General features: G+C 36.8%; 1 pseudogene; it reads left to right on the forward strand.

Annotated features, from left to right (window-relative positions):
- Window positions 1-278: 278 nt before the first annotated feature.
- On the forward strand, window positions 279-397 carry LOC112470294 (annotated as a pseudogene).
- The last annotated feature ends 23325 nt before the right edge of the window (window positions 398-23722 follow it).

Below are 23722 nucleotides of genomic sequence, written 5' to 3' on the forward strand. Positions count from 1 at the left end.
TTTTTAAAACCATCTTAATGTAAATACCAACCTATAAAAGATAAAATTTGCATAGTGATATAGAAATCCAACCAAGTTAATTACTATTTGGTGCAAAATTATTCGTTAAAATAGTAACAAACAAAACCCAATAGCACTCTAATAGTATTTTTTCCCATTAATGAAAAGATAGTTAAATATTAGGTAACCTATTAATATGTCATTAAATTAATAAGTCAAATGAGAAAAAATATGGTCATATCTGTAAGTGACAAAGTCATTCAATAAAATTGAAAAAGGTCTACAGCCATGCTACCCTGAAAGTGCCTGATCTCATCTGATCTCGGAAGCTAAGCAGTGTCGGCCCTTGTTAGCACTTGGATTGGAGACCACTTAGGAAGACCAGGTGCTGTAGGCATAAAAAAAAAAAAAAACAAATGAAATAAAATAAAATTGAAAAAAATAAGGAATAAAAAATTTCAGGTGAGGTCATCAAGATGGGGACTTTAGTGCCCCTCACAAGAAGACCAACTAGCACCTATCCATAGACAAGATAACAATGCAAAAATCCCAGAACCTGGGGGTGAGACTGAAGCACCGCCCAAAAACCTTAATTTAAAATGTTAACCTGGCATGAGAAAAAGAGAAACAAAGCAAAGTAGGGCAATGGATATTCAATAAAACATTATTATATTTCTGGTTATTTTAATACATTTGCTTTTTAACTTTTAAACTAGAGTATAAGTGACTTCTACACCACCATTACAATATTAGTGCATCTAACTTTGACTATATATTTATCATTATCAGTGAGTTTACACATTCATGTTTTTATGATGCCAATCATCTTTCTTTTATTTCAGCTCAGAAGTTTTCCTTTTTCGTAAAGAAATTAAAGTATAATTTGTGTGGAATTTTATAACAGAATTGTGTGTGTGTGTGTGTGTGTGTGTGTGTGTGTGTGTGTGTGTATACACACACATATATATATGTGTGAGTTTTTTATTTGATTCTTCTTGTGTTTTCTAAGTATAATTACTTCTCCAGCACTAGCCAATAGAAATATATTATGGTTAACAAAAGTAAGCTATATATATAATTTTAACTTTCTATATGTTGCACATATTATTTTATTCTCATTTTTAATATACTTTGGTTTATATTTAGTTCTTTTTTTTTTTTTTTTTTTGCTCCTTGTACAGTTGGTATCTATTTTTTTAACTTCCTAATTATTTTTAAGTCTTTCTAAGAGAACATATTTTGGCCTTATCGATCTATCTTGTGTCTTTTGCTTCATTGATTTGGTCTTTTGCATGTGTTAACTTCCTCTTTTCATTTCTTTTAGGTTTGCTTTTTTTCTTTACAAAGTCTTTTCGGAAATTTTCCATTTTTAATACTTTCTAAAGAATGCATTAAGTATTCTGAGCTTGATTTTGGTACATTTTCTGTGGGGTACTTGGTCGGCTTTTTTATATGAAAAAACTACATCTTCCTTCAGCTTAACAGAAACATCCTCTCCTCCTTTTCCTCTCTCTTTTCCTCCTCCTCCTCCTCCTCTTACTCTTCTTCTTGCTTTCAATTTCCATCTCTCAGTTATTGTTTTCTCCTCCTGTATGTCTGTTTTCATAGATACTAGATCTTCTATATTTGTCTTCCAAGTCTTTTACTATTTGTCTCTTATGTTCAACCTTTTAGTTGTTTGGCTCTATATTTTCAGATAGTTTCTCTCAAACTTGAGTAATAATTATTTCTCTCTTAAGGTAAAAGTATTCATGGAACACCAAAAGCATATCCAGACTCAGTTTAAGAAGCAATTCGTTTGAGGTCGATAACTCAGTTTTCCATATTATCCATTTAGCCTTTCCATAGAGGTTTTTTTTTTTTTCATTTCTGTAATCACATATCTCTATTTTCATAGTAGCCTAATTTGATTTATTTCATGGAGGCTGTATCTTCTCAATTTGCTCTAAAGATGGAAATTTTTTAGATCCTATTAGTGACCTCACAAGATTTTCATGATAAGGAATTTTGAAATATAACTTTAAAAAGCAAGATTGAATACAAAATAGGGAGATAGAAGTGTGGCTTCAGGAACAACCAAAGAGAAAGAGTCTCCAGAATCCTCTATGTGATTTTTGTCTTCTTTTCCCAAAGTCACATCTACAGATATGCTCTTCTTGATATTCAGTATGAAAACAAGTCTTAAGTATTATAAAATATAGGTAAAATGAAAGGAAGAACAAATACAACAAGAAGGTACAGATTAAGAAAAAATACAACTAAACCATAACTTAAAATAAAATAGAAAATTAAAATAATTAAAAAAGAATTAAAAAGACAGCAAGTATGTAAACCTTGTATCAAAAATAATATCTTAAAATTTTAGGAAAAAAGATAAAAAGCTAATTAGGTAAAAGTATATAATATGAAAATGAAATCAATAAAAGATAAAAATGTAGTACCAGAATATTAGTTAAGAAAGAGAAAATTAAAAGTTAAGAAACAAAGGAAAACTTTAAATTTTAAAAATTAAAATGAAACAATAGGTATGTCAAGGGTCCCAAATCATCCTCAGGCTTAAACCTCATGGTGCACTATAACCTCATGGTGCAGTATAACCTCATGGTTTATTATAGTACGAGGGCATAGATTAAAATCAGCAAATGGAAATGTATATGGAGTAAAGTCTAAGAAAAACCAGAAATAATCTTCCACTGTTTAACATGGATGGGCTTACTTCTCCCAGCATCAATGTATGACAACACATGCAGAAGTTCTGCCAACCAGAGAAGCCTGCTAGAGTTCTGGTGTCTAGGATTTTTATTGGGGTTTAGCATACAGCACCTGCATGAGTGACCTTAGCTACTCAGTGAGTACCAGGGCCTCTGGCATACAAAACCAAGCATTCGCCATCAATCACATTGTTAGTACTAGTATCACATGACCCAAAGCCTCAGGCATACAATACTGATATCGAGCAGAATATCCCAAGGGCTCAGAGCTCATTCTCCCAAAAGCCAGCCACCTGCCAGTCCTAAAACAGACCTTCCCTCAGGTTGAAGTAACCCAGGCCTGTTGAATTAACCCTCTTCTGCATAGTAGAGTAGGAAAAAATACAAAAAAAAAAAATGGGATAGAAGAAGAAAGACTAAAATTCCAAGACAAAAGCTAGAAGAATTAAAAGATAAATATTTTTTTTAAAATCAACATAAATTTCAGTGACTAAATTTATTAAATCAAAGCCAAGATTCTCAAAGGAAAAAATAATACAGGGAAACAAAGGAAGGGAAAGAAGTGAAGGAAATTACTTGTAGGCAAGCAAACAGAAGTCTCCCAGCTGAGAGGCTGGTGTTGGGACTCTGTCTTGCCTCCACCCAACTTTACATGCCCAGTGGTGTCCTAAGTTCTTCTAGCACCTAGTATGAGAGGGCCTCACCTGGTTAGAGAGGCCACCCCATTCAGAGGCCTCAGACAGCGATCAACAGCACAGGCCTTGGGTTTTTTCATATGCTCAGGTGCCCATCTTTCTCCAGGAAGGTTGCTGGCTCTGTCAAGTTCATAAGCTATGTAGCACATTCGTGTAAGCATCTTGGAGTGAAAGTGTACGGCATGCTGCTTCCCTAATCCCTTAGTTACATCTTAGCCATTGTCACATTGGGCATCACCTGTATTCTGTGAATCCAATCTCTCTTCATCTCCTTGTATCTACATATTAGGAACACAGATTTCCTATTTAGGGCAACAAAAAAACTAATGAACATCTTGTCACTGTGAAGAGCAGATGTCTAGAATCTTCCACGTTAACCTTCAACCATGGGGACAAATGAGACAAAGAAAGAGAGCGCCACTCTGAGAGCATGTTATGTGCCACTGCAAAGTGAAAAATGCATTTGCTGAAAGCAAACAGCTACCACTTATGAAAAGCTATCAGGACTCCAAGTCCAATTAGAGAAAGGAAAAAAAAATCAATAGTGATTCACCTCCTTGTTAGAGGAATTGATTTTCCTGATAAAGTTCGCAATATTCCTAGAGTTTGTCTAAATCATTTTCTGGCAAAATGGCATAGCTCCAACTCTCTCAAATTGTATAGTTAAATTGAGATCAGTGGTTTAGCGATGCAGGGAGTTACTAATCAATTTCATCAAAGAGGATAACACATCCTTCAGACAGAAGATAAGCAAAAAGCAAAAACGAAAACAACAACAACAATAAAAAAGCAGCTAGTCTTCCCACTTTTGCCAAATTCAGATGTTTATTTTTTCTCTTTAAAGAATCTAGGTAAGAATCACAACCTTCCAGTTTTCTTTTAGATCTCAATATCAGAACAACTATCGTTTCGTTTTTCTGGTTCTGATCAATAAAATTGCGCCCGTGCGTTTAGACAGTGGTCCCCAACCTTCCTGGCAGCGGGGACTGATGCTCCTGTGAGAATCTAATGCCTGATGATCTGAAGTGGAGCTGAGGCAGTGGTGCTAGCTCCTGGGAGCAGCTGAAAATACAAATAAAATTTGCCTGCCATTCACCTCCTGCTGTGCAGCCCAGTTCCTATCAAGCCACAGACCAGCACGGGTCTACCGCCCAGGTGTTGGGAACCCTGGTTTAGAAGACCTAGGTCTCAGTTTCAGCTCTCTCTCTTGCTGAACTCATGACCTTGAGAAAATTATTTCAGTTCCCTGAATTATTTCTTCATCTTTAAGGAGACTGAATTTGCTGGTGTTGTGCTCGATATGTATGCGGCTATAAAACAATTATGTGTAATTCAGCAATTACATATAATAAGCAATCACATGTAGCAGACACTGGGCTAAGTACATCAACTCACTGAACTCTCAGAACCACCCTATGAAAAAGCTATTATTATAATTCTTTGTTGCAGACAACGACACAGGGGCTTGGAGAGAGTTAGGTATTTTGCCCAATCTTAACTCTTATCCAAGGCTACATGACACACAAGCTCTTGACCAGTATGTTTCTGGAATCAATTCTAGAACCAAATGAATTTGGGAAATACCATATCCTATATTTTCCTTTCAGCAATTTATATTTCACATTAACCTGTGAAAAGATCTGGTAAATCCTGAAGCAGACACTAGTTTATCCCAGCATTTTTTAAATAGTTCGGTTATAGAACTTTCTTTTTCATGTAACACCAGGCAACATCCCAAAAGCACAGGGAACAGAAGGTATTTGAGTTCCAGTTCTGAACATACGGTACTAAATGTATCACTTGAAAATTGCTTAAACTTTATGAGCCTTGGTTTTCATTATTAAATTAGTGAAACAATTACCTTAGCAAAGCTGTACATAAATTAAATAAGATGCTATATAGGGAAGCTTTTTTTGTAAGTAATAAAATATTACATGAATACTAGGTGGTATTATCATTAAATATGAGAAATGGTTTCCCAACCACAGCAATGCTTGTCACTCAGCCATTTATAAAACTTAAGATGAGACCCACTCCTTTTTAAAATATTTTTTAACCATCTCATCCACTTCAAAGCACTTATTCAAACAGCAAAATAATTAAATCTGATTAAAGGCTTTATTCTCTTAAACTCATATGATGTCTCTATTCAATCTCACTGTTCTAAATGATTTTCCTAAAAATTTAATAAAACCCACAAGTATTATTTCAGATTGTTTTAAATTAAACAAATACATAAACCTGGTGTTGTTCCAACAATTCAATATACACATTACCTCCGTATGAAAAATTGTGTTCTAGCAGTTCAGCATATCTCATTTTTTATTCTTATTGCTAGTTATTTCTGTTTTTTCCTACTGGTGAACTCATGTTTTATACCTTCTATTCATATTCTAAAACATTGCTATTTCACTACTGTGTGATATGTTAAAAATTCAGCATGAAAAAAATTTCTCTGTAGATTCATGGATTTTAATGTTCAAAATACCATCAAGCATTCTGTGGTGTGTGTGTGTGTGTGTGTGTATGTGTGTGTGTGTGTGTGTGTGTGTGTACATCCTATGGCCCGAAGGTCAAACCAAATCCTGCCATCCTGTTTTGGTATAGTCCAAGAGTTAAAAATATTTTTTAATATTTTTAATGGTTGAAGTGAAACAAGAAATATGTTATGACAAGTGAAAATTATATGAAATTTGAATTTCAGTATCCTTAAGTTTCATTGGAACACAGCCACAGTATTTGTTTACATATTGTCTGCAATATGGCCACTTCCACGCTATAACAGCAGAGTTGAGTAATTTGGACAGACTGTAAGGTTTACAGAGTCTAAAATATTTACTATTTGGCCCTTTATACAAAAAAGTTTGCCGACCTCTGCCTCGTGCTCAGGCATTCATACAATGTGTTTTGGCTGAAAAAAAAAAATGTAGTTATTTCACTGAGCAGACATCTGGGGACAGATGTGGGGAACAAACTTAGTTTCTTCACTTTTCTTAATTTATAATAGTAGAATGGTTTAGTAGAAATCTCAGGGCATTGGGCCTCGGTGTGAACTTTGACTCTGGTTTTCTTAGCTATCTGTCCTTGGATAAGCTCTTGATCATTCTCATTCTGTTTCCTTATCTATAAAAATCAGACTCATATGAATTTAGCCAATATCTACCACAAGCAGTCTTCTAATAAATGCCAGTTTTCTCTCTCAGCATCCCAGCGAGGACCATCAGGAATGCATTACAACTGGACCCTGGTAATTCATCTTGTAGTTTAGACCACAAAACAATTGAAAAGTAAGGAGCAGACTAGCACCCAGCAGCTTATTCATAGTATTTTTCAGGTCTAGTTGACTGAAAAATAATATATTTCAGACAGAACATTTGGTTTAGCCTTTCCTTCTTAAAAACAATCACCTAGCCGCATGCGCTTCTCACTGGAAATGTGCTTCTCACTGGAAATGTGCTTACATGCTAGACCTCCAGCCAGCACTTCCACCTGCCCAGCTCAGAGGAGGAACCCTGGAGAACTTTGGCGCAGCTTCCCCACAGTGGGAAAGAGGTGGAAGGTCTGGCACAGCTGGAGAGTTGGCTTTCTAACTGCTTAATCAAGCCAAATGATGAGCCCCGTCTCTGCCCAAACTGTTCAGTGCTGAAAACATGAAGAATGCAAGCAGGTAGGCTTTTCCTGATTACTGAGCTCAAGTGTTCTTATGCCTTCTCCAGTTGTATTCTTCATGGCTGTATTCCTGCAAGGTCAAAAAACATAAATGTACTGAGTGCTGTGGTGCATCTCCCTCTGAGGCTGGCTGATATAGCTATCGCCAAACTTCTGTGAGCAATGTCCCTGCTCAGAAGTGCCCTTGACCGAAACCTGTGGTTATGTGTCTTATTCTCTTTGCCCAGAAGCAGCCCAGAGTCAATGAATAACTAACTGGTACAAGGGCAAAAAAGGCTTCCCACTTGCTTCAGGACAGGACAACCACACTACTCTTTGTGCTCCAAGGATGCTTCCCATCACCCCTGGTGGATCAGGCCAAGGTTGGATGTCTCTTGACACCACATTCTTGCTCAGCTCCTTCCCCTTTCTTATCTTTAGCCTCTCCCTTACAGATTCTTTTTTCAGAAAAGCACTCCCTCATTAAGTCACAAATCCCTGTCTCGGTCTCTGCTTTTAAGAAGCTTAAACCAAGTCAACCAAAGAGCATAAGATGGTACTAGGTCTGAAAGGGGCATGTTCCTTCTGCTTCAGATAAAACATGGCCTCCAGTTATCTTAACAGAAATGACAGCTCCACCAACCCAACCTAGGAAGATGCCCAAGAGAGGGCCTGGGATCAGGGAGTGAACCCATCTCTCCATGGAAACTGGCTGCACAGCTTGACTAATCAATGCCTCAGAAAGGGTGGTTGGCCAGAACCAGTGCCCAGACCTGAAACCAGCAGAATGGGCTCTACCCCTGTCCAAGATGAAGTTTCTCGAAGGGATGTTTCTGTCAACAGTCATACATCTGATCGATTACAGGGCTAGGTGGGGATGAGGAAAAGCAAGGGTGCCTCAAGGGAAGCAATTCAAAGATTATTCTACGAAATTATCATTTTGAATTTAATGCCCAAAGGGGTAGTCATGGCTTGAAAGCTGGCATTAAGGAAAACACAGCCCTTTTGCAAGATGAAGCCAAGATGAGGGCCAGGGTAGCAGGAAATTTAAAACAGTCCTGGAAAGAGATGGAAGCTTACAGACATTTAGCTTAACCCATGATTAGCCATGACACTATTTGGCCTGAAGTGTAGCACTGATGAATGAGGGAGCTGGGCCAAGTCCACGGAAAGCTTGAGAGGACAGACAGGAGAGGGTGTGCTCCTCTCCAACTTCCTTCACCAAGGGGAGAACCATGGGGAACAGTGTAGAGACCGCCATGACTGGGAGGTAGATGTCACGTCATTATGTCGGTGTCACATGCTTTCAATCACCAACCTCCTTGAGATGTCAGGAAAGGCGATGGTCACCTGATCTGCAAAGGTAATTTATAAGCCTGAAGGTTAGACTTTCTGCCAGATTAAATGGGTTTTGCTTCAGTGTTTATGGCTGATCAAGCAGTCAGGAAGTAGAGGAAGTTTAAAGAAGATGAAAAAGAAGCTAAGGAGATAATCTGTCATAGTAAAAGGAATTATGCCTTCAAAGGCAAGTAGGAAATATATCTGTGAAATGTAGGGGGACTATATAGCAATGGAAACCGAACCAAAGACAAAGGATTTAGGTGGGAGAAGGGCGAACAAGTAGATTTAAGGAGTCCTCTGGTTTCACTGAGAAAAGAGGACCTGAGGAAGGGCCAGTTTATCAGGAAAACTGTGGCACTTGGTATGGTGTCAGGTATAATGTTGGTTATTTGTCAAATTTGTAAAAGTAATTCTATGTAACAAATTTATACAATAGACTGCAAAGGGGCATGAAAGAACTTTCTAGGGAGGTGAAAATATTCTTTCTCAATTTCAGTGCTGGTTATGTAAGTTATCAACCTGTGCACTTGAAATGTGTGAATTTTATTGTAATATAATAAAATTGTAATATAATTTTATGTAAATGATACCTCCATAAAATTATTTTTTAAGTTTATGAATATATACTGATTATGTGATAATAACAGGTTATTTTATCTAAAACTTTAATCAACTAATCTAATCAACTAATCAGTTATTCACAGTACAGGTTAAATTTTGGTCTTGAGACTACAGAATTGTATGAATTTCACTGGTAGCTAATTGAATTTTAAAAGATAATTTCAAACATATCAGAGTTTACTTGAGTGAAAATGTGCCATTTTCATTTTTCATCACTAAGCTACTTTTTTCTGAAACTTCTTTGTAAAACAAGTGTGTATATGTGAGAGGGCTGGATAAATACGTTTTGCAGTTTTTGAACAAGATTTATGAACATCTCAAACACTAATTTTTTATTATGGCTTATCATCCCCAAGTATCCTAAATGGCTATAGACACAATGGAATTAACTAGATCATCATTATCAGTCATGTTATTTTTTTTTTAATTATGGGTGTTTTCAATAACTGTTTTTTGTATTTCAGGATTGAATTTGTTTTGGAAAAAGAAAATTTGTTGGACCAAAGCTAAAAGAAATGGGGAAGAAGGTATAGATCAGGCATTAATAAATGGCATTATGTTTAGAACAATGATTGTCGACACAATTTTCCAGTAGCTGAAAAATTTTAGGCAGAAATTTTGCCATCTTTGGACTGCTTTAGAACCTCATATCGAGGTCACAGATTCTGTGGCTTCTCTAGTAAAAAGTGATTTTTAAAAATCAAAAGCTTTATAAATTTAAATTAGAAATTTTTCTATTTGGAGATTTAATGTTAAAATCTTTTCATGGAAAATGTGTATAATACAACTTGGAGAGCTAATATTAAGAAATTCTTTATCATCTGCTCCAAAATGGAATGAAAAAAATATTTTTGGCAAGTTTTCCAATTTTGTGGGATTTAATATATTAAAGTTATTGCAGAACATAAAATTGGAGTGCCCAAAATTTATTTGATTTTTAACTTTAAATTATTTTGTTTTTAGGTGGTATTAGTCAGAGTTCTGCAGAGAAAGAGAACCAACAGGATGTGTATGTATATAGTCATAATATATAATAAATAATATATATATATTATTTTAAGAAGTTGGCTCAGACATTTGTGGAGACTTAGAAAGTCCAAACTCTTCAGGGCAGGCCAACAGGCTGGGGACTCAGTAAAGAGTTCCAATTCAAGTCCAAAGTTGGTCTGCTGGAAGAATTTCCTCTTGCTCAGAAGAGTCAGTCTTTTTTTTTTCTTAGGCCTTCAACTGTTTGGGTGAGGCCCACCCACATTATAGAGGGTAATCTGCTTTAATTAAAGTCTATGGTTTAAATGTTAATCTCATATATAAAAGTACATTTACAGAAACATAGAATAATGTTTGACAAAATATCTCAGTATAGTCGCCCAGCAAAGTGACACATAAAATTATCTATCACAGGTGGAGAGGAGGGAAAGAAAACTTCTGAAATATACCAAAGATGACTGGGAACCACACATCATGAAACTGGAGAAGATCTAGATATTAGGCAAATGTAAAAATAGAACTGAAATATGCTGTAACCCACTTGTACTTGCAACTTTGGTGACATGTTTTTGGTGGAACACTAGTCAATATTGTCAAGATCACAAAGAGCTGTAAGTCATATTACAAAATATTCCCAGTCAAAAGCTTCTAATTTTAACATAGGCTGTATTTCTCTGACAGTGGGATAATGCTGTAGTTCTTATTTTCTGATACTTTCGGATTTGGAGGATTTGGCATAGTTAAAGCTTAGATAATAGTTATTCTATTTATTTCAGAACCTCTAATAAATTAAAATTCAACATTAAACAGTCTACAATAAATGTTGACACATTTAACATTTCAACATTTCTCTGAGGCTCTGTTCATTGCTCTTCATTATTTTTATTCTCTCTTCTTCAGATTAAATAGTCTCTATTGGCCTATTTTCAAGTCTACTAATTCTTTCTTCGCCAATTCAAATCTACTCTTAAGTCCCTCTAGTAAATCTTTTACTTCATTTATTTTACTTCTAAATTCAAGAAATTCCATTTGTTTTTTAATATGATTTTTATCTTGTTATTGATATTTCCTACTCAATACATTATCATCATACCTTCCTTTACTTGTTGAATCATTGTTTTCTTCAGCATATTTATAATGGCTACTTTGAAGGCTTTTTTTGTTATCTCTGATATCTGGTCTCTCTCACAGACAGTTTCTGTTGCTTGTACTTTTATGGTGCATTGGTCATATTTTCCTGTTTCTTCGCATTTCTCATAAAATTTTTCTTGGAAACTGGACATGTTATACAATACATTGTAACAACTCTGGGGTTCGGAACTTCTGGGGCTTGTTATCGTTACTTGCTTTTTTTATTTGCTTAGTGACCGGCTGGATTATTTAGTGAACTCTATTCCCCCATCTTCCAGCATTAAGTCTCTGATGTTGGTTCTCGGTAGAGTGTAGAATTTGGTATTCCAGTCACTCTGGAATAAGAGTGACTTTGACAGGGTTCTCTTTGTCTCCTCTGACCATACCCATGAACCTTGGGTGTGCCAAACAAAGTCCCATCCCAGGGCAATTCACTTTTGCCTCCCCATCTTCTTCTAAGACTCTTCCTCCAGATATTATCAGGGCTTACTTTCTCGTTTCATTCAGGTCTTGGGTCAAATGTTATTTCCACAGTAAAATCTTCCCTGGCAAATCTGTATAAAATAGCAGTCCCTCATGGGTTGCTTCCCAGTTTTATTTTTTTCCCACACTTTTTATACTGACTGGCATCATTAAATGGTTTTTTAATTGAGGTGTATAACATCTCATACACTAGAATGTAAGATTCACAAAGCATACATTTTGCCTGTCATATCATCATTATATCATTTCTAGAGCCTAAAACAGTTCTTGGCACATAATAGGCACTCACCCAATATTTGTTATATAAATAGATGAAAAAACAGAATAAATAAATACTGTCTCTCTACACTAGCATTAAAAGTGAGGGAAGTATACTCTATGAAGAAGACTAAGAAAGAGAAAAAAATATGGATGCAGAGACACCAAAGGCAACTTTCCCACCTCTGCCTTTTTGGGCTTGCTACTCTGTGTATCTGGTAAAGTGACTCTTACTCAAAAGGCTTATCTGCTTTATTCTTTTCTCTACAATCTCACAAATTACAAGTTGCAAGGATGGAGAGAGGAGGAACTGGTACAGGAGGAGAAAGTAGTTTGACTGTGTTTAATTTTCACAAGCACACTCATTTCCCAAGGGTAGGGAAGTATGTGCCAGGGAAAGTGCAGAGGACCACAGCAAGTCAGGGGGAAATGTTACACTTATGTTCCTCCAAAGGGCTTACATATGCAATCAGGTCACTCCTCTGGTTAAAATTCTTCAAAACTTCCCTGACTTGCCCAAGAAAAAAAGACCCATATTCTTTTATTTTTTCATGTTTTTTATAGAATATCTTCAGACCTTATTCAATCAAATCTTTAACAAGAACCAATAGGCCTCAACTTTCCTCCCTAAGTGGCCCTGCAGTCTGCAAATTTTCCCTTTCAGGCATGGATGGCCTAGATAAGCTTTATTCACATTTCAGACCTCAACTCAAATGTTACTTCAACCAGGTCTTTTATTGACCTTAAACTAAATAGTCCCTAGTTAGGGTAAAGCTAACTGCTGTAACAAATAGATTTCAACACAAAAATGGCTCATACCTAATAAAAGTATGTGTCTTGCTCATGTAGCAGTCTAAGGTAGTATAATTAAAGGACAAAGACTGATACAGTTTCCAACTTCTTCAACACATGGCTTCCAAAATCACCGTGATTATCTCCTTCCTGGTCACATGGACAAGGGTAAAGGTACGGAGGAGCACATACGGAAAATTTTATGGGCCAAACCCCTAATTGGCACATATCACATCTTCTCATATTCTATTGTCTATATGTCAGTCATATGACCATGCCTAATTGCAAGGGAGACTGGGAAACATAAGCCAGCTGCATTCCCAGGAAGAGTAGGAGAGTTTGGAATCTGGCAAAAAGGTAGCAGGTTGTGCTACCAGACTCCCTTCTCCTCTCCTTCCATTATATATTTCTATAGCACCTGCCATTTCTCTGTCGCAAAACTCAATGTATGTGTTATTTGTGAGATTTATAAAGTCCGTGAAGGCAGAGACTGGGTCAGACTATTCCCCACTATATCTTTTGCAAGCATAGAAAATATTACATTGAACTATATGAATTTGCTGTTTTATTTTTCATAAAATGTCTAATATCAGCAATTTCAAAGAACAATCTTTAAGGTGCGCCTTTGACAAATGGATTGTTTAGCAGACCATCTCTCACAGGTTGGTGGAAATCTATTACACAGAACTCAACAGTTTGCCAACTTGCTTCTTTCCACTTGTTTTAAACCTTAACTCCTGGCCAGAGAAATGCTTGTAGAACAAAGTGTTTTATGAGCTAAATGTGAAGTCATATGGCTTGTGGAAATTTGGGAGAGGACGGGGCACTCACACACAGAGTTCCAATTACTCTTAGGAGAAAGCTTTGTCATGAATGTTAATGAATGACAGACATTTGGTTATATCCCAATTAAGCAAACATTTGTCCAGCATCTACTATGTGCCAGGGACTGAGTCCAGAGCCAAGGACACAAAGATGACCGCTTCTTTTGAAGAGCCTACAGACTTATAAGGGACTCATGATCGGCTTGTTTTGGAAATATCCCTTTGGCAGTTTTCAGAAGAATGGTCAGAACAAGAGAAAGAAAAACCATCTGGGAGTTCATTTTAGAGAACAAACAAGACATGGTGTCTTACATTGTTTTCCTTCACATCTTTTTCTTCCTTTCTATCCTTTCTTGGGGACAGAAGTTCAGAGAAGAGTTGGTAACGGGAAGGGAGAAGAGGCTGGAGAAGCACAACTACTCAAAGAAAGCAATTGTCCTTCATCTGCTGATAAAGAAAGCAGCTAAGGCACTAAAAGGGACAGCTGCTGTGTATATAATATCAGGAGCAGGATGTGTTGTGTTTAGAAGGTGTTTCAGTTAAGAAGTTCTCCACTCCCTTAAAATGCAGTAATCTGCCAGTGAAGTTAAGAAAAAATTGTAATCACAAGCATGAAAGAGACAGGTATGTACAGTCTTTTCTTCGCATCCTTAATCTTTAGGCTCCATCTTTAAGCCTTATGAGTGTAGTGCTGAGGAAAGGGAAGGAAAGTCCACTCCTGTGTGTGCTCATTCCATCATTTGTCTAGCAGGAACAGTCCTTTTGCTGGGTCTTTGTTGCTCTCAGGCAATGAACTAAAAATAGATTTTCTAAAGAAAGCTCCCTTTAGGTGGTCCTACCATGGCAATTTACATTATTAGCTCTGAGCTTCAAGACTAATTTAGAACACTCCTGCATTTGATATACTCCAGCTTTGTTTTTTGTTTTCATTTTTGTTTTTTATGGGTGGCTCCCTTTTTGCAACAGAGCCTAGGGAAGTGGTCAACAAGCCATCTCAAATCTTGAGCAAAGAATTAAAGCAGGAGGTGGTGGGCGGAAAAAAAAAGGGGATGGGGGGGGGCGGGGCTAGCATAATTTAGGTGCCATATAAACTCCGTCAGATTCTCTGCACAAGGCTATCAAATTCTTCTGCCCATTTTCCCACTATGTCAAGGTTAAAAATATCTGCCCACATAATTATACTCCTCTAAGCTCTGTACTAAACCCAGTAACTTTGTGGGGTCACAATTCCCTTTTAACATGGATGGGTAATATGTCAGCTACAGAGAATTCTGCAGTTTATCACTGTAGAGGCTGAAAGAACACTTACGTCAGAGCACAGAGTTCCTGGAGGCAGTCTTCAAATTGAGGCCTCAAATTGAGTGGCATGTCATATTCAGTTCATTCTGACCAGTGTCAGAGAGCCTGAGCCCGAAACCTGGCTTCATGGCTACCTGCTCGGTTGTGGAACCTGATTGCCATGCTCAAGAAGTGCCTGAGCTCCTGTCATTAAATAATAAGCTGTCAGTGGTGACCCTGTCCAAGTGACCCATTCAGTAGCTTAATTCTACTGACAGGTCTGACTCCTATTACAGAAGGGTATGTGAATAAGCTTTCACATTATAAAAACATCTTCCAAAGACAATTTTATTACTTAGCCATTTTGACAACTTCATGGGATGACTTAAATTCTAAAGATGAGGAAATAAAAACTTGGGAGAGTTAATTGACTTGTCCAAATTCAAACTTGCCCCAATCTTGCACATCGGATGACTGGGAATACAATTAATAATTATTTTAGTGACACTCAACATCTATTTGGTAATATGTCTTCCTATCCAGAAATAAGATACCTCTCACCACGTATTAAAATCTCAAGTTTTGTCCTTCATTTATTGGTTCAACAGTTACAGACTAAGTGCCTAGTGTGTACATTAGGCATGTAGTAGCTTTTGCTGTTAGTTTTATTTCATTTATAGTATATAAGTTCTCCATAATTTTATAAAGTATATTTCTTAATATTTTTAAAAAATATTTTTGTTTGAATGAGGCCTTGTTTTCATTATATTTCTCATGTATTACAGGTACAGAGGAAAGTTACTGTCATTTCCACTTTAATTTTCTAACCATCTATCCAACTCTCTAATGAGTTTTAATGGACTTCAAGTTAGCTCCCTTGTGCTCCTCCAGTAGACAACTATGCCATCTGAAAATAATGATACTATTAATTTAATTTTTTTCCCTATATCCCTCCCTCTTACATACTTCTCTTTTTCTCTGCCCTAACTACCTTCCTTAAATGATTGTCTTGTTTTGCCAGAAAGAAAATGCTCTATGTTGGAATGAGGATAGTGAGGTTCAGAGTAAAATTCAATGTTTCCATATCTCAGTGACTTTCATGGGTTGAGGGAAAGCACAATATCTGCTGTAGCCAGATTCTGAAAAATAAGCTTAGAAATTGAGATCTTTCTGGGACAGTTGGTGGCAATGGCCTATTCTATGCAAGATTATAATGGACCAGAGGAAAATGAAGCCCTCAGCTGTTATTGCTCCCTTTAGAACCAGAGAACATCTATCCCCTATCTAGACAAAGTCTAGGAACAACCATATGCAGGATTGCCCAGCATCTCAGTGAGCAGGAAGCAGCAGACCCTTTGTCCAGCACTGCACAGACCACTTCTTCAGATGTCCGCATTGGTTGGATTATCTCATGTGTTTCTTGGGGTTGGCCCACAAGATAAAGAACAGCCCTCACTGGGGGTAAGATATGATACTATGGCATGATAGGTAGGCACGTGAGCTCTGGACTTTATCTGAATAGACTCAAAACCTAGCCCCACCACTTCCTGCTTGTGAGACCACTTGGAAAAATTACTTTTTGTGCCTCTAATTTCCTTAACAGTAAAATGAAGTTACTATTTGTACCTACTTCACAGGGCTTTAGGGAAGACTGGATTAGTAATTACATATACAGTACTGAGAACAATACCTGGCTTACATTAAAAAATCTTGGCTAGACTATTCTGGGCAAGTGAGCCACATTAGAACTAGGGTTCCGGCATGCTCTGGTGGTAAGACTTTGGGGAAGATGCTTAAAATTTCCCACTAACCTTTCTGAGCCTTACTTCTTCCGTCTGTGGAGGTAAGAACACTTTCTTCATTGAACTATTAAGAGAATTATTTGAGTAAGTGTATATAAAACAGCTGAAATGGTGATGAGCTAAACTTAGTTTCCTTCCCATTCATCTTCATTAGATCATAAGTTCCATGAGGGTGAAGACTCATGCCTATGCCTAAACACATCAGGGACTCAAATAGATTAAAAAAGATAGCAAGGTATTGGACTAAATAAGAACCTGTAAGATTAAATTTCATTCATCTTTCACTTGGTAACAGAATCAATTTTTTGGAAGTACCTTGATTTTGGTCTTGTCAGTATTTCTTCAGTAGAATAATATAAGGAGGGTTAATTTACAAAGAGACTATTTACAAAGCTGTAATGAGATTTGAAAAGATCACAGGGATGGTACAGTAACACAGGGCTGGTAACAACAGTAGAGTTTTTCCATCCTTGGCCTACAGGGTCAAGGGGAAGGACTAGTACCTGGAATCTAGAAGGAGAGAGTGAGCTTCGGTCAAGGAACAAAGCCAGCCCAAGGTGACTCTGCACAAAAAGAGGCAGGAAAATAAACATTTTGAACTCCCTCCACTATCTTCCATCAGTTTCTTATTGGAGCCCCCAGTCATAGATCTCAGCCAGAACCCAGATGAGACGAAAGTAGGGTTGCCAAATTTAGCAAATTAAAAATGCAAGACACACAGGTAAATTCCAATTTCGGATAAATGACAAATACACTTTTAGCATAAGCAAATCCCAAATATTTCATAGAACATACCATACTAAACTTTTATTTGTTTTGTTTGTTTGTTTGTTTGTTTGTTTTGGAAATTCAATTTTTAACTCTGCACCTTGTATTTTACCTGAAATCCTAGATGAGAGATCATTGATGAATTCTGTATAGGTCACCCTCCCCGAATAGACAGCAGAATGAAAAGTGCAAAAGAGGGGTGGATTTTGAGAGGCAAATGCAAGATAGGCTATCATACCCATTATCTCACCTCTTTTGTCTCAACACAACCAGTATTTTCTCTTATCTAAAAGAGTTTGAAATTCTGACACAGGGAATACATGAGATCACAAAAGCTGTCAAATCATCATTGGGTAATGTCGATTAGGTCAGAGCCCTCTATGAAACCACCTCCACAACTGTGAGAAATAAATTTCTATTGTTTAAAAGCTACCCACTCTGTGGCATTTTGTCATAGCAGCCCAAACGAACTAGGGTATCATCATTTTCCTTCTTTATTAACTGATTCAAGAAAACTGTCCATGAAGCCGTAGCTGTGGGCTGAAGGAGAGAAAGTGAATGTGTTGGTGGTATTCTATTTTTAAGCTGGATCATTTGTTCATGAGAGTTTGCAATTAATATTTTTTATTTATAATTTTCATTTATGTTATATATCTTGTTTGTATTTAGGCAAACAAGAAGGAAAGAAGCAAGGAGGGAAGGATGGAGGGAAGAAGGAAAATCCGAAAAATATACTCAAAAAATAAACTATGACCAGTTTTTTAAGAAAGTGGTTGTTTTCTGTATACTAATTAGTAATAAAAAATCGACTTGCTCTTTGATATCAATTTTGAGAACAATGTTTTAGTCCCTCACTAAATCTCAATTTCCTAAACTTTAGAATGAAATCCATAGTACCTGGATCGCAAATTTTGGGGTGAGTTTAGTAACAAAGACTATATAGAAACTAACACATGATTGCAACATAAAATAATTGCTTACTAGTAATATTAAGAGAGTTCTTACTTAACATGTGTCGTTTTAATATATTAGGTTCTAGTGCTATAACACAATTATACCACATGTACTTTTTTCAAATTAATACACTTAAAAAGTCTGATGAGTTTAATAGTATAATCCCTCTTTATCTCCTGGTGTTGCAAATGAGATAAATTCTAAAATTGACAGTCCTCCAAAGATCATAAAGTAGGAATTACAAGGCCAAATACTTGTCAACATTTTGGTTTCAGTTTTAGAAGTTATGTCTACTTTTTGAATTTACACTATTTTATATATCTTCTAGGAATTTGTCATTGTGTCTATAATTCCAGCAATGCTAATATTTAATCTATGTGTTCAGTGAGGAAATAACATAATTCAGGCACCCATACAGGAAAAAGTTTTGAAAACTTCAATAGCACTCCAATGTAGTTATATTATAAGAAAGTGAACACACAGGATGCTCACGTGTGAATATATTTGTGATGATACTTGGAGTTTTAAAATTTTCAACTAGACAATTAACAGGTAGTTGTGGGTGGACATCAGGAAACAGGAATAGAATAAGCACAGGAAGGATTCAGGTAGAACAGTAAAGATCATCTCACCGAAGGTCCTGATTTGACCAAAAAGGAAACAGAGACCGAAGGCAGTGAATAAATTCGCCATGTTCTTTTTGCCATGCAGTGGCAATTAGCTTTGGCGTTATGGTAATTGCCATCTCATCCCTAATTTCCTGTCTAGAACCTTTTTACACAAGAGTGGTAAGTGCTCTGATTAGTGGGGTTTAGATAATGCCGGAGGGAAAGTCTGCATATGAAAGAAGAATACTTGGCCTGCGATTCTTGGACTTAGTGTGCTCCAGGAAAAAGAAAAATGTTCTTATAGAAATGATGCCACTGGAAAAAGCATTCATCTTTAAAGTGAAAGGTAGAATATGCCTCTTGAACTTCCTTCTGACATGCTTCTTTGTCCTGCTCTTCATTTAATCACTGGGGTCGTGCTTGTCTGGAAGATTCGGGACAATAAATGCCTAAAGACTGTATTAGCTAATCCTGCCAACATTAGAGGTTGTGCCCAAGACACAAGGCCAAAGCAAGCTTTAAAAACATGCAAATGAATAAGTAAAACAAAATTACATGGCAGCACATGTGTGCCCAATGGAAATGTATCACACAAAGGAACCAGAACCCACCAATTGTGATTTTCTGGAAGAGAGTGGTAAAGTGGAAAAAAGACTGAAACAATCTCGGAAAGAACTAGATTTTTGGACTCATTCATCATTTCACTGGATCTGTGAGACTGAGTAAGTAAGGTACTTGGTGTCCGTGAGAGCCAAATAGGGATAATAATGGTTAGAACAGGCTTGGCACATAGTAAACCTCAAAGGTGTTATTTTATAATAACTAGTGTTTTATTTTTGTTATATTCCAAGTTTACTGTGTTAAATAAAAATACGTATATGAAAAATTGCAAAGCATTTAGAAATATAAGAAACTGTGTTACTTATTGTGGATATACAATACCGGTACCCTATCTCACTATTGCTACTTGTACCTCTAAAATTCAGATGACTGAAATATTTTTCAAGGTATAACACAAAGTGAAAATTTAAAAGACAAGCACCAAAATAGTTTCCTTGGCAATGATTGCAACTCAGGAAAAAGTTAGCTATGTGTATGGATTAAGAACTGAATGGGAACATGGAAAAACTAAAATAATTGAATTTGCTCATGGTAGTAGAAACGTGGGTTACTCTTTTTTATTTCTATGTATTTCAACCTGTTTTTCCTTTTTAATTAAAATAACATCAACTCAAAAACAATACAATACAGAAACCTAAGTGAAGAACTGGGATTTTCATCAGGAAACACCACATCCTGTATAAGATTAATAGTACCAGTAGTTCATTATATCGAGCATTTTCCACATGTTAGGCACTGTGCTGAGTACCTTATATACATACATCTTGCTAATCTTCTCAAGGATCTTGTGAACTATAGGGTGCAAATGAGGAAACTGAAGCTCACAGATTAGTAGCTTGCCAAGGTCTCCCAGCTGGCAAGTGTACAGTTGCAGAAGAGCTTTGTATGTAACACTTCAGGATAAATGTTGTTCCATTTAATCTGGGGAACATAGATGGGTTAGCATCATACCAGATTTGGGGTGATATCAAAAACATTAAAGGTTAAGTCTCTGATCTATGAGTATTTTTCACTTAGGTCTTATTCACGCCTGTACCTAGCGTGAATCGCACCAACTTCCCATTCCTCCGGTGTCCTCGCTCAGTTGCCCGCACGTGCATACGCAATGTGCAAGGGCAATTCAAACAGCAGCTTACAGATGAAGAGTAAGGCCCAGACAGACATGGAGGACTTCACCAAGAACTTGAATGACCATAGAGGCATCCTAGAGCCTATGTCAGCTGCTGGAAAGAAAGAAAACACAAATAAAGCAGTGGTTCCAAATTTAGCCATGGGGCCCTCCAGGCAGTATTCACAACAGCACTGCTAAATTCCCAGGTAGGAAGATGGGGGCTCCTGCTTTCAAGAACCTGTTCCTCTGAGGGTGCAGAAAGTGCCCTTCTTAAAAAAATACAGACAGTTGGGGATCCCCAGCTGCACCCCATCCTTGACATTACTAAACTGGATGTGAGGTTGGTCCTAAAATCCTTTCTTGCATCTAATTTTCTTTTTTTTTTTTAATTAATATTGCTGATATTACAGGAGCTACCTAAAATAACAAAGAAATGGAGTCCTTCTCTAAACTTTGAGGATTGAAAATAAAATGTTTATCATTGCTTTCTTCAAAGGAGTGATAATGTTTGACTGAAGGTGATTGAGAGGATTGCTAACTATTAATGATTGCTAACTATTATTGTCAGTTATGACTAAAACAGCTTGTTACTTGTAGGTAAATTATCATGACTTTCTTCAGCAAGTCGTTTTTGAGCTTAAATCCTGTACCAAAAACTGGGTCAAGCATCAGGGCTATAGATAATAATTTGGCATAATCTTTGCCTTGTCTAGAGAGTGAACACTATATTACGATAAATCCTTTGTTATAATGTGATAAACACTCTGGTGGAGGAACACACCCACAGTGGTACACAGAGAGAACTAATTTTTGTTGGACAGCAGGGGCTTATAAAATCAAGAGAAGGCAAAGCTCCTTCCAAAAAGTGGAACAGTATTCTTGAAAACTATAGGGATTCGTTTTTGAGAGGTACTGTAGGATCAGTGTTAGGGGCATGGACTTGGGAATCAGCATTCAAAGCCTGGCTCTGCCACCTACTAGCTGACTATGGTGGATTTCAAAAGGCAGCCAAAATCCTTCTGCTCTCCCTCACAATGCGACTTCACAGCTTCCCCAATCAAGAGGTAGAGTCCATTTCTTTACCCATTGCAATCTGGCTTTGCCATGTCACTTGCTTTGTGACACAGGCAGAAGCTTTCCAAACACTTGAGCATTGTGGCTTGTCCTCTCTTTGAGTCCTGGAAACACTGAGACCACCATGTGCACAGCCTGATAGCCTGTCATTGAATAAGAGGCTATGAGACCTGGCAGGTGACCTGAGTCATGTGAGTGAGCCCAGGGAGACTAGGAGCAGAATTGCCCCGCTGAGCCCACCCCAACTGCTTACCCACAGACTTCTGAGAAGAAGTGATTGCTGTTCTAAGTGCTAAATTTGGATGTGGTTTGTTATAGAACCACACTCAGTGGCTCTGGACAATTTACTTCACCCTTTGAAACTTGGGTCTCCTCGTCTGTAATATGGAAACAGTAGTAGTAATTGTCTCCTAGAGTATTAAATTAGATAATGCATAAAAAGTGTGTATAGTGCCTAGCAGTAGATAAATAGTGACTAGGAAGATAGTAATTAAGAGTATGATTCCATGATTAAACTCAGAATTTAATTTTTCCAGAGATCAAGAATGTATGCTCTGTAACTATAAAAGCCGTAAAATTCCCTGGAACATGTTTTAAGAGTAAATAATGGGAACTTTTTTGTTTGATTGATTTTTCAGTTTATTTAGATGTTTCATACATCAGTTAATAGGCATTAAAATGCTGTTTGGTGAAGTGCTGTGTTTTTGTGGGTTCTTTTTCTCCCTCAATTCAATTTTTTTTTAACCATTGCCTCTGCACAACAAAGTCTGAGCAGCTGAATTTTCTGTTTTCTGTGACTTCAGTGGCGCAAAATATCTTCCTGATTTATCTCCCATGGGGAAGCATAGGGAGGAATATAATACTTGATTACATCACAGGAAGGCTATGTCGGTTTGCTAATGGCCTCCTGAAAAAATTAAGTGCTAAGTGGTTCGATTCTTTCCACTTCTCTATCTTAAACATCAAGGCGAACAGAATTAATTTTCTAAAAATTAAAATTCTGTCCTAATGGAACACAATTAGGAAAATATATGAATGTTCTCTTTTCAATAATGTAGATTTAATTTCTTTTAAATAACTCAAATATCTAATAGCCACAAGCGTTTATATTCCAACTGAAGTGAGAAATTAATGTAAATATTGAAAAATCTGTGAATTACTGTATAATACTTACATTTTAAAATTTTTCCTTCTTTAAATTAGTTATATGATAACAGTTCACATCTTTGAACTGGGCTCCACCTGAATTGTAGTAATCATGAAATGCAAAACCTTGCTCGAGGTAACATGTTTATCCTTTACAATAGAACCTTCAAAAGCATCTTCAGAAATGCATTTACAAATGGTTGTTTCCTGGTAGACAACAGCATTAATATATCTTCTGAGTTTCATCTGAACCTTAAACATGAATGTTTGTAAGGACATGCATAAGGGCTGCAGAACCAAATTGCCAGCCACAAAGACAATAAATAAAGAACTTTTCAATAAGAGCCTTATTTATGTTCATGGTATCAGTTCTTCCAATTTGTTTGGACTAATTTATACCATAGGCTCTAACTGTATGTGCCTGTAAATGAAAGATAAAGTACTTAAGTCACAAAAATATATCTGAATTTCCCACTTGTATTTGGAATCCTAGTAGGGTACTCAGTTTGGAAGCAGTAAAACATACAAGAGCATGACTCTGTAATCAAGAATGCCTCTATTTAAGACCTTAGTAATCTTGGACAGTATATGTCACCTCTCTGAGCCACAGGGCCCTCATTTGCAAAGTATAATATTACCTCTTAGACTTAAAGGAGATAATGCACATAAAAGCACTTAAAACAGAGGCTAGAACATAATCAGCACTCAGTACCTGCTTGCTGCTATTGGGTAGTGCTTTTAACCTTGGCTGAATGTGTCCTGTGATTGAGATGGGATGGCTCAGACCACTGTTTATGGATCGGCCATAATATTCAATATTGTCAGACCCGCAGCTAAGACAGAGGCTGACGATACTGAGAGACCTCCTA

This window comes from Pteropus alecto, unplaced genomic scaffold, assembly GCF_000325575.1.
Source record: "Pteropus alecto unplaced genomic scaffold, ASM32557v1 scaffold10, whole genome shotgun sequence".
Lineage (NCBI taxonomy): Eukaryota > Metazoa > Chordata > Mammalia > Chiroptera > Pteropodidae > Pteropus > Pteropus alecto.